Raw genomic sequence first — 12,886 nt, 5'->3', positions numbered from 1 at the left:
GACCTTCTACTCTGGTCTTCCTTCATTTCCCCTCTATAGAAAACTAAAACCACCAAACCTTAAGACTAGAACCGCCGTGGATTTCTGTAGACCTAAAACAGCTAACGGGTCAAATTTTCCCTTTCATTAAAGCGCCTCGATTTTTATAAATAGCACTGATCAATGACTGTTAGTTAACCACTAACACTGAACAGCTGATTAACCACAGACAGAAAACTAGATCCCTGTTGGAAGAGGATCCGTCACGTAGAAGACTGGACTGATCCGTAAACTTCCTCATCACCGTATTCTTCTTCATTAGAAGCACTGACATTACCATCAGACATTTATCAGTGTAAATGTTGTTTCCCTGTTGATCTATGACTGTTGAGAGAAGCTATTTCATCTCTTTATTAATGCTAGACAGTGGGAAAACCAAGGCTCTCTTATGGGGTAAATTTGACCTGCATGGCGGTTCTAGATATAAATGTCCATGGAAACAATCAGGGTTTAGGCAAGACTTTATGTTTATGACACCAGGACAGGCTTTTAGGAAAAGTCAGAGACTGACAGCCTTTAAAACTGTAAACACATCAAGAAAGCTACGACTGAAGAACAGCCGTGGGTAAATTTGACCCACTGGCAGTTCTAGTGTTACAGGGCAGACCTGGTTTCAGACCTAGATCACCCAGGTGAAGACTCAATCTGGGCCAGGACTCCCTGCACATATTATTGGTTGGTTCAGCTGTTTCAGGGTTCTCCTCTTCTATAATGCTGTTCTCCATGACGACAGACGACAATCATGATTCCGTTTTTAGAAAACTTAAGAACAATTGTTGAAATAAAGCTGAGTATAGCTCACGCTGAGTAGTTAGGACTAAAATCCGTCCCGTTAGAGACGGAAACGGCTGTTAGGACTAATATCCATCCCGTTAGAGACGGAAACGGCCGTTAGGACTAATATCCTTCCTGTTACAGACAGAAACGGCCGTTAGGATGAAAATCCGTCCAGTTAGAGACGGAAACGGCCATTAGGACTAATATCCGTCCCGTTAGAGACAGAAACGGCCGTTAGGACTAATATCCGTCCCGTTAGAGACCGAAACGGCCGTTAGGACTAAGGTCTGTCCCGTTAGAGACAGAAACGGCCGTTAGGACTAATATCCGTCCCGTTAGAGACGGAAACGGCCTTTAGGACTAAGATCCGTCCCGTTAGAGACGGAAACGGCCGTTAGGACTAAGATCCATCCCGTTAGAGACGGAAACGGCCTTTAGGACTAAGATCCGTCCCGTTAGAGACAGAAACGGCCGTTAGGACTAAGATCCATCCCGTTAGAGACGGATACGGCCGTTAGGACTAAGATCCGTCTCGTTAGAGCTCGAAACGGCCGTTAGGACTAAGATCCGTCCCGTTAAAGACAGAAACGGCCGTTAGGACTAAGATCCGTCCCGGTAGAGACGGAAACGGCCGTTAGGACTAAGATCCGTCCCGGTAAAGACAGAAATGACCGTTAGGACTAAGATCTGTCCCGTTAGAGACAGAAACGGCCGTTAGGATGAAAATCCGTCCCGTTAGAGACGGAAACGGCCTTTAGGACTAAGATCCGTCCCGTTAGAGACCGAAACGGCGGTTAGGACTAATATCCGTCCCGTTAGAGACCGAAACGGCCATTAGGACTAAGGTCTGTCCCGTTAGAGACCGAAACGGCGTTAGGATGAAAATCTGTCCCGTTAGAGAAGGAAACGGCCTTTAGGACTAAGGTCTGTCCCGTTAGAGACAGAAACGGCCGTTAGGACTAAGATCCATCACGTTAGAGACAGAAACGGCCGTTAGGACTAAGATCCGTCCCGTTAGAGACGGAAACGGCCTTTAGGACTAAGATCCGTCCCGTTAGAGACAGAAACGGCCGTTAGGACTAATATTCGTCCCGTTAGAGACGGTAACAGCCGTTAGGACTAAGATCCATCCCGTTAGAGACGGAAACGGCCGTTAGGACTAAGATCTGTCTCGTTAGAGACGGAAACGGCCGTTAGGACTAAGATCCATCCCGTTAAAGACAGAAACGGCCGTTAGGACTAAGATCCGTCCCGTTAGAGACGGAAACGGCCGTTAGGACTAAGATCCGTCCCGTTAGAGACAGAAACGGCCGTTAGGACTAAGATCCATCACGTTAGAGACAGAAACGGCCGTTAGGACTAAGATCTGTCTCGTTAGAGACGGAAACGGCCTTTAGGACTAAGATCCGTCCCGTTAGAGACAGAAACGGCCGTTAGGACTAAGATCCATCCCGTTAGAGACAGAAACGGCCATTAGGACTAAGATCTGTCTCGTTAGAGACGGAAACGGCCGTTAGGACTAAGATCCGTCCCGTTAGAGACAGAAACGGCCGTTAGGACTAATATTTGTCCCGTTAGAGACGGAAACGGCCGTTAGGACTAAGATCCATCCCGTTAGAGACGGAAACGGCCTTTAGGACTAAGATCTGTCTCGTTAGAGACGGAAACGGCGGTTAGGACTAAGATCCATCCCGTTAAAGACAGAAACGGCCGTTAGGACTAAGATCTGTCTCGTTAGAGACGGAAACAGCCGTTAGGACCAAGATCTGTCTCGTTAGAGACGGAAACGGCGGTTAGGACTAAGATCCATCCCGTTAAAGACAGAAACGGCCGTTAGGACTAAGATCTGTCTCGTTAGAGACGGAAACGGCCGTTAGGACTAAGATCCGTCCCGTTAGAGACAGAAACGGCCATTAGGACTAAGATCCATCCCGTTAGAGACAGAAACGGCCATTAGGACTAATATCCGTCCCGTTAGAGACAGAAACGGCCGTTAGGACTAAGATCCGTCCCGTTAGAGACCGAAACGGCCGTTAGGACTAAGATCCGTCCCGGTAGAGACAGAAACGGCCGTTAGGACTAAGGTCTGTCCCGTTAGAGACAGAAACGGCCTTTAGGACTAAGATCCGTCCCGTTAGAGACAGAAACGGCCTTTAGGACTAAGATCCGTCCCGTTAGAGACAGAAACAGCCGTTAGGACTAAGATCCATCCCATTAGAGACAGAAACGGCCGTTAGGACTAAGATCCATCCCGTTAGAGACGGAAACGGCCTTTAGGACTAAGATCCGTCCCGTTAGAGACGGAAACGGCCGTTAGGACTAATATTCGTCCCGTTAGAGACGTAAACGGCCGTTAGGACTAAGATCCATCCCGTTAGAGACGGAAACGGCCGTTAGGACTAAGATCCGTCCCGTTAGAGACAGAAACAGCCGTTAGGACTAAGATCCATCCCGTTAGAGACGGAAACGGCCTTTAGGACTAAGATCCGTCCCGTTAGAGACAGAAACGGCTGTTAGGACTAAGATCCGTCCCGTTAGAGACGAAAACGGCCTTTAGGACTAAGATCCGTCCCGTTAGAGACGGAAACGGCCGTTAGGACTAATATTCGTCCCGTTAGAGACGGAAACGGCCGTTAGGACTAAGATCCATCCCATTAGAGACGGAAACGGCCGTTAGGACTAAGATCCGTCCCGTTAAAGACAGAAACGGCCGTTAGGACTAAGATCCATCCCGGTAGAGACGGAAACGGCCGTTAGGATGAAAATCCGTCCCGTTAGAGACGGAAACGGCCGTTAGGACTAAAATCCGTCCCGCCAGAGAAACAGCCCCTCCATTTTTATCCCCTGGGGTCTACAGTGAACTGTCACTCTGGACCTTGTCTGTGTACATACTGTAAACTGAAAAGCACATTGGTTCTATTGATGCAGTCTGATTCTCTTTAATCCATGATGTAAAACTGTTAAACAGGGTGATGTGTAAATACTGTTTCTATGGAAACACTGGCTCATTTCAGGGCTCAGCTGTTTGTATAAATTTAAGAATGACTTTTGTTTTTAAAGTTTTTTTGGGGTTGGATTAAATTTGTCCATTAAAGTGTTATCCTGAAAAGCAGATGATATTTTTATTTCTGCTCCTGCATGTGCAGATCAGTGTCATGTTGTCCTGATCATGATTGTTTCTGTGTTTTTGTCATGTGATCGTTCATAAATAGTTAATACTCTGACCTCCTCAGAGGGAGGAGCCACACCCACTGACCTTTAGAGCCACTGTAGCTAGCTCCTGTTTGAGTGCCAGTCTCCTTTCCTCCATCTTTGTCCTTATTTGATCCACATTTAGAAAGACAACCTGGAACCAGATGAAGAACCAGATCTACTGAGCTGAGCCACATGATCTGGATCTCTAAAAGAGGTGATTTCCCATCAGAACCAGAGAGACTGGACAGACATCAGCTGAGGAAACACCAGTAGGACCAGAGACAATGAGCTAGACCAGGACAGAACTGGACTGAACTAAACTGGACTGGACCAAACTGGACTGAATCAAACAGAACAGGACTAAACCAGACTGAAACAAACTGGACTAGAATAAACTGGACTGGACCCAACCAGACTGGACCAAACAGGACTGGGCCAAACAGGATTGGACCACTCTGTGGAACCAGACCATACAGGAGAGTAGGTGGCCCCGCCCATCCAGGCGTTAGACGAAGGATTAGTAATGTCTTAGCTTTGTTAACCTTTCTCTACAGTCAGGATAAAAATGATCTGAAGAATGAAGAACGAACCGTTGTAGTCCTAAACAGCTCAAACGTGGTCCTTTGGTAGAGTTTCTCTATGCTGGACTCACTACTGCCCCCATCTGGACTCCTCTGCTGCGGCGTCAGCTGAGGTCCAACCGACTGAGATGTGATGTGGTCAGGTTCCTACTGACTTCAGGTGTCCTCTGCCCGTAGAGCCCCAGCACAGACTAGTCCGCTCTAATCTAAGCATTCAGAGACCAGAGACCTGGTGGATATTTCTGCATAATTTTATTCATTTCTTTGGATGCTTTGTGAGGATGGTCTGAGCTCAGAGGGGACACTGGTCCACAGTTCAGCACACTTCACATCAGTAGTGATTAAAGTCCATCACAGCTAGAAAAACCATCCACGTGTCTGAGCTCTGGTCCCCCTTTATTCCAGACCACACCTCCATAAGATATACAACATACAGAAAATAAATAGATGCATGTTAAAGGTCATTTCCATATACAAATATACTTTATGAAGCTTATTGTACAAGCATTTCTCTGAGAGCTACAGCAACACATGTACACAACAGTCAAAGGAACAGCTGATACACCGTTAGAGAGTCTGTGGTTGGAGAAAAGCTGAGACGGGTCGCTGATGCATTCGTCCTATATCTATGATGCTGGTCCTCCATGGGATCATGGGGTTTACATGTAGAGACAACCAGGCATGCTCACACTCACACCTGCGGGCAATTTAGAGGCCCCATCCAGTCTAATGAGCCGCAGAACTCTGAGAGAACCCACACATGCATGAGGAGAACATGCAAACTCTGCACAGAAAGGCCCTGACTGAAGGGGACTGGATCAAGATCCCAGATCCAGTAAGGCAACAGCACCACAGAGTCCCATCTCAGATAGACCAGAGACCTCCAGCATGACCTGGAAGTGGTCTACAAGTCTGCACCGACTTACTAAAGCCTGTTTGGCACAAATGTGGAGGCAGAAACTTGAAAACATGGCAGTACAAAATTTACATTAGAAAATCCATCCAAAGCAATCAACCGGAAATAAAGGCCTCTGAAATATCAAAATAGTGAATTATTTAAATGTAATTTCTCCTGATCAGGCTCATCTTTATAAGGCACTGTGCTCACTTCTGCAGAAGAACTGGTTCCACTAACCTCCTGAGACCCTGCATCCACATATGAGGACATTACATTTTGGCTTTGCTACTCTACAGTAATTATTTCTGGTATTAAAATTGATGAAATAATTGTCCAAAATGTCCGTTCCAGTTTAAGGTATTGGCTTGAAATGCTATTTACTGTTTGGATATTTTAGGGAATTTGCTCGGAAATATCTTGGAAGAAATTTCAGGATTTTTCATAGAATTTTAAAGGGTTTTGGGATGTTTCCATCATTTTTATGGAATTTTGGAGAATGTTTTGAAAATTTCTAGATTTTATTTATTTTAAATTTAATGGAGAATTTGCTTGAAAATTTTCAGGAATGTGCGTTGGATTTTGGGGAAATCTTTATTGGAATTTTCAGGCTTCATGAGGGATTTTCACTGAAAAATTTGAGGACTGATGACAGACTGATGTTTGAACCCATCAGAGCGTATTATCCCAAACTAAAAACGCTCTCCAAATAAAGGCTGGGGTCTCAGGAGGTTACAGATCCTTACAGCGGCTGGTCTGCCTCTAACTGTGAACAGAGACCAGAGCATCATCAGCATAGAGAGCTACATACAGAAACAACACACACGTCTGTTTTATATTTACTGTGAATAAATACGACCAGACTGCATGCTAACGGCTAACGGCTAACCCTCCTGGTCAGCCTCTTTGATAATGTGTGAGTGAATAATAAACCCCATGAATCCTGGGTAACACCTGACTATAAGGCACTCTCAGACCGGCAGAGTTAACAGGTAATGAGTTATTATTGAGCAGCTTCTATCGCTCACGTTTCTCTTCCTCTGAGGATATTTCACCTCATTAGAATGCTGGCGCCCCCCTGTGGACATAGCATGTTATCTGGTACAACATAAGATCCTTCTGCTTTCTTTAAAGTCAGAAATATCACTAGCTATGACTGCTGAGGGGAGATACAAGCTAGGGCACTTCTGCTCTGTGCTTTAAATGACCTCGCCCGACAGCGCCACCTTGGCAGTAAGAGGTATTACAACTACAATAAAAAAGGGTGCTATATTTCCTTCGGGCCTTAGCCCTGTTGGCCATATCAGGCCATCTGATGTCAGTCTGTTTCTTTCCATTTATCACTCCTCCATGTTGGATAGAAGGTTGGGTTAGGAAACGAGGTTTTAAATCACAATAAATACCATCAGTAATCTGTGATCTGTGCAGCTTCCTAATAAAGCAAAGACTGTGATGAGAGTGGACATGTCTACATGGGCGCAGCACAGGGGGGAAAATCCTAGCTACACCCCTGGACCCCAACCTCTGACCTGTGGCCTTCACAGCCTTGACTTTAGTCTTTGTCAGCTATCTCAGTCACATTTGGAGGTTTGGCTCTACAGCAGTGGTTTTCAAACTTTTCTCACCCAAGGCACACATAAGGTTAAGCCAAAATCCTAAGGCACACCATATTCATATCAACACAAAATAGACTTTTCAAATAATATAGCAGTCAAGGTGGCCTATGAGGGGGATAAAGGGGAGAGGGTTCTGGGGCCCAGACAACCGGGGGGGGGGGGGGGGGGGGCAAAAGGGGGCCAAAGGTGCCTGAAAGGTGGCAAACATTGGTTAAAGTGATGATAAAACATGACAAAATTGGACAAAAGTGGCAAGACAAAGTCAAAAATGGTTAACAATTGTCATAAGGGGCCAAATAATTGGTTAATAGTGGTAAAACATGTTGAAAGTGTCAAAAAGGAGGCAAAAATGGGTTACAAGTGGACAAAAGGGTTAAATGTTGTAAAAAGGTGGTTAAAATGGATTAAAAGTGGTTAAAAATGGGCAAAATTAGGCAAAAAAGTGGCCAAACAAAGACAAAGTGAGTGAAAATTAGCAAAAAGGTGGCAAAAATGGGTTGAAAGTGTCAAGAAGGTGACAAAATAGGTTACACGTGGCAGGAAAGGGTTAAAGTTGCTAAAATGTGGTAAAAAGTGACGAAAAAATTGTCAAAAAATTTTCAAATAATAACAAAAGTAGGCAAAAACCATCAATAAGGTAGCAAAAATGGGTTAAATGTGGCAAGAAGTTCCCAAAAAGTAGCAAAAAATGGGTGAAAAGTATTTTTAAAAAGTTGCAAAATTGCAAAATTGCAAAAAAAAAAAAAAAAAAAAAAAGAGTAAAAATGGTTTAAGTTGACACAATTAGTGGCAAAATGGGTAGAAAAATTGGTTAACTCTCTGAGGGTTTATCAGGGTCACTCTCTCAGGGTTTATCAGGGTCACTCTCTGGGGATTTATCAGGGTCACTCTCTGAGGGTTTATCAGGGTCACTCTCTGGGGATTTATCAGGGTCACTCTCTGAGGGTTTATCAGGGTCACTCTCTGGGGATTTATCAGGGTCACTCTCTGAGGGTTTATCAGGGTCACTCTCTGAGGGTTTATCAGGGTCACTCTCTGGGGGTTTATCAGGGTCACTCTCTGGGGATTTATCAGGGTCACTCTCTGAGGGTTTATCAGGGTCACTCTCTGGGGGGTTTATCAGGGTCACTCTCTGGAGGGTTTATCAGGGTCACTCTCTGGAGGGTTTATCAGGGTCACTCTCTGGGGATTTATCAGGGTCACTCTCTGGGGGGTTTATCAGGGTCACTCTCTGGGGATTTATCAGGGTCACTCTCTGGGGATTTATCAGGGTCACTCTCTGAGGGTTTATCAGGGTCACTCTCTGGGGGGTTTATCAGGGTCACTCTCTGGGGGTTTATCAGGGTCACTCTCTGAGGGTTTATCAGGGTCACTCTCTGGGGATTTATCAGGGTCACTCTCTGAGGGTTTATCAGGGTCACTCTCTGGGGGGTTTATCAGGGTCACTCTCTGGGGATTTATCAGGGTCACTCTCTGGGGGGTTTATCAGGGTCAATCTCTGGGGGGTTTATCAGGGTCACTCTCTGGAGGGTTTATCAGGGTCACTCTCTGGAGGGTTTATCAGGGTCACTCTCTGGGGGGTTTATCAGGGTCACTCTCTGGAGGGTTTATCAGGGTCACTCTCTGGGGGGTTTATCAGGGTCACTCTCTGGGGGTTTATCAGGGTCACTCTCTGGAGGGTTTATCAGGGTCACTCTCTGGGGGGTTTATCAGGGTCACTCTCTGGAGGGTTTATCAGGGTCACTCTCTGGAGGGTTTATCAGGGTCACTCTCTGGGGGGTTTATCAGGGTCACTCTCTGGAGGGTTTATCAGGGTCACTCTCTGAGGGTTTATCAGGGTCACTCTCTGGGGGGTTTATCAGGGTCACTCTCTGGAGGGTTTATCAGGGTCACTCTCTGGGGATTTATCAGGGTCACTCTCTGAGGGTTTATCAGGGTCACTCTCTGGGGGGTTTATCAGGGTCACTCTCTGGAGGGTTTATCAGGGTCACTCTCTGGGGGGTTTATCAGGGTCACTCTCTGGAGGGTTTATCAGGGTCACTCTCTGGGGGGTTTATCAGGGTCACTCTCTGGAGGGTTTATCAGGGTCACTCTCTGGGGATTTATCAGGGTCACTCTCTGAGGGTTTATCAGGGTCACTCTCTGGAGGGTTTATCAGGGTCACTCTCTGGGGAATTATCAGGGTCACTCTCTGAGGGTTTATCAGGGTCACTCTCTGGAGGGTTTATCAGGGTCACTCTCTGGGGGGTTTATCAGGGTCACTCTCTGGAGGGTTTATCAGGGTCACTCTCTGAGGGTTTATCAGGGTCACTCTCTGGGGGGTTTATCAGGGTCACTCTCTGGAGGGTTTATCAGGGTCACTCTCTGGGGGGTTTATCAGGGTCACTCTCTGGAGGGTTTATCAGGGTCACTCTCTGGGGAATTATCAGGGTCACTCTCTGGAGGGTTTATCAGGGTCACTCTCTGGGGTTTATGAGGGTCACTCTCTGGGGGGTTTATCAGGGTCACTCTCTGGAGGGTTTATCAGGGTCACTCTCTGAGGGTTTATCAGGGTCACTCTCTGGAGGGTTTATCAGGGTCACTCTCTGGGGGGTTTATCAGGGTCACTCTCTGGAGGGTTTATCAGGGTCACTCTCTGAGGGTTTATCAGGGTCACTCTCTGGGGGGTTTATCAGGGTCACTCTCTGGGGGGTTTATCAGGGTCACTCTCTGGGGGGTTTATCAGGGTCACTCTCTGGAGGGTTTATCAGGGTCACTCTCTGGGGGGTTTATCAGGGTCACTCTCTAGAGGGTTTATCAGGGTCACTCTCTGGGGATTTATCAGGGTCACTCTCGGGGGATTTATCAGGGTCACTCTCTGAGGGTTTATCAGGGTCACTCTCTGGGGTTTTTAACTGGGTCACTCTGTGGGGATTTATCAGGGTCACTCTCTGAGGGTTTATCAGGGTCACTCTCTGGGGATTTATCAGGGTCACTCTCTGGAGGGTTTATCAGGGTCACTCTCTGGGGGTTTATCAGGGTCACTCTCTGGAGGGTTTATCAGGGTCACTCTCTGGGGGTTTATCAGGGTCACTCTCTGGAGGGTTTATCAGGGTCACTCTCTGGGGGGTTTATCAGGGTCACTCTCTGGAGGGTTTATCAGGGTCACTCTCTCAGGGTTTATCAGGGTCACTCTCTGGAGGGTTTATCAGGGTCACTCTCTGGGGATTTATCAGGGTCACTCTCTGGAGGGTTTATCAGGGTCACTCTCTGGAGGGTTTATCAGGGTCACTCCCTGGGGATTTATCAGGGTCACTCTCTGGGGGTTTATCAGGGTCACTCTCTGGGGGTTTATCAGGGTCACTCTCTGGGGGTTTATCAGGGTCACTCTCTGGGGGTTTATCAGGGTCACTCTCTGGGGGTTTATCAGGGTCACTCTCTGGGGTTTATCAGGGTCCACTCTCTGGGGGTTTATCAGGGTCACTCTCTGGAGGGTTTATCAGGGTCACTCTCTGGAGGGTTTATCAGGGTCACTCCCTGGGGATTTATCAGGGTCACTCTCTGGGGGTTTATCAGGGTCACTCTCTGGGAGTTTATCAGGGTCACTCTCTGGGGGTTTATCAGGGTCACTCTCTGGGGGTTTATCAGGGTCCACTCTCTGGGGGTTTATCAGGGTCACTCTCTGGGGGTTTATCAGGGTCACTCTCTGGAGGGTTTATCAGGGTCACTCTCTGGGGGTTTATCAGGGTCACTCTCTGGGGGTTTATCAGGGTCACTCTCTGGGGATTTATCAGGGTCCACTCTCTGGGGGTTTATCAGGGTCACTCTCTGGAGGGTTTATCAGGGTCACTCTCTGGAGGGTTTATCAGGGTCACTCCCTGGGGATTTATCAGGGTCACTCTCTGGAGGGTTTATCAGGGTCACTCTCTGGGGGTTTATCAGGGTCCACTCTCTGGGGGTTTATCAGGGTCACTCTCTGGGGGTTTATCAGGGTCACTCTCTGGAGGGTTTATCAGGGTCACTCTCTGGGGTTTATCAGGGTCACTCTCTGGGGGTTTATCAGGGTCACTCTCTGGAGGGTTTATCAGGGTCACTCTCTGGAGGGTTTATCAGGGTCACTCTCTGGGGGTTTATCAGGGTCACTCTCTGGAGGGTTTATCAGGGTCACTCTCTGGAGGGTTTATCAGGGTCACTCTCTGGGGGTTTATCAGGGTCACTCTCTGGGGGTTTATCAGGGTCACTCTCTGGAGGGTTTATCAGGGTCACTCTCTGGAGGGTTTATCAGGGTCACTCTCTGGAGGGTTTATCAGGGTCACTCCCTGGGGATTTATCAGGGTCACTCTCTGGGGGTTTATCAGGGTCACTCTCTGGGGGTTTATCAGGGTCACTCTCTGGGGGTTTATCAGGGTCACTCTCTGGGGTTTATCAGGGTCACTCTCTGGGGATTTATCAGGGTCACTCTCTGGGGTTTATCAGGGTCACTCTCTGGGGTTTATCAGGGTCACTCTCTGGGGTTTATCAGGGACACTCTCTGGGGGTTTATCAGGGTCACTCTCTGGGGGTTTATCAGGGTCACTCTCTGGGGTTTATCAGGGTCCACTCTCTGGGGTTTATCAGGGTCACTCTCTGGGGTTTAAGCAGGGTCACTCTCTGGGGTTTTACACGGTTCACTCTCTGGGGGGTTATCAGGGTCACTCTCTGGGGATTTATCAGGGTCACTCTCTGGGGGTTTATCAGGGTCACTCTCTGGGGGTTTATCAGGGTCACTCTCTGGGGGTTTATCAGGGTCACTCTCTGGGGGTTTATCAGGGTCACTCTCTGGGGGTTTATCAGGGTCCACTCTCTGGGGGGTTATCAGGGTCACTCTCTGGGGATTTATCAGGGTCACTCTCTGGGGGTTTATCAGGGTCACTCTCTGGGGGTTTATCAGGGTCACTCTCTGGGGATTTATCAGGGTCACTCTGTGGGGATTTATCAGGGTCACTCTCTGGGGATTTATCAGGGTCCACTCTCTGGGGGTTTATCAGGGGTCCAGCCAGATCCCCAAGGCATACCTAGACTTGTTTTAAGGCAGACACCATTTGAGAACCACTGCCCTAGAGACTGTGAATGCTTTAGTATTTCTATGGGGGCTTCCAGGCCAGCTCAGACCTATGCACATACATGTTATGAAGTACTGGACCAGGTCTTACTTAAGCCGTCATCAGAGGCCCATCTGTAGCGGCGGCCATGTTGAAAACTCTCTCAGACTTAGATGAACCTGGACCAGAGGTGGAGCTGAGGCGGAGCAGACGGAGCTACAACAGTCTGGATTATAGTCATATTAGCCACGCCCCTAATTATTGCTAACTGGGATCCTGACCCGCTATCAGTTATGTTGGTATCAGACCTAAAGGGGGCTCTGGTCCTCCATGGCTGCAGACCACCAGGCCCACCAACAGTTCAATAATCCAACAGTCTTAGAGTTTCTCTGACTGAACTCTCAGGTTTTAACCAGGCAGCAGATCCTCCCTCTGATTAAAGATCTCTGAAAGTCCTGAATCTAAAGTTCTCTTTCTGAGTTTGAAGTCTCTCTGCAGAGCGCCGGTTTAATGAGTCTCCTTCTTATTCTAAATGTAATAAAAGAAAAGTAGCTTAGTCTTCAGAATAGAATAAACTCTGTACAATCATGGAGCAGTGATGCAAACCTACTAATCCGCCCCCCCCATAGAAAGTTCTGGCTTTGGAATCTGAGACCCTGTTTACATTTGCCTTAATGATCCAGTTTAGGCATCCAGATACCGAGAGACTGCACCTTAGCATGC

Source organism: Cheilinus undulatus, linkage group 5 (genome assembly GCF_018320785.1).
Source record: "Cheilinus undulatus linkage group 5, ASM1832078v1, whole genome shotgun sequence".
NCBI classification, from domain to species: Eukaryota; Metazoa; Chordata; class Actinopteri; order Labriformes; family Labridae; genus Cheilinus; species Cheilinus undulatus.
This window is presented reverse-complemented; position numbering follows the sequence as displayed.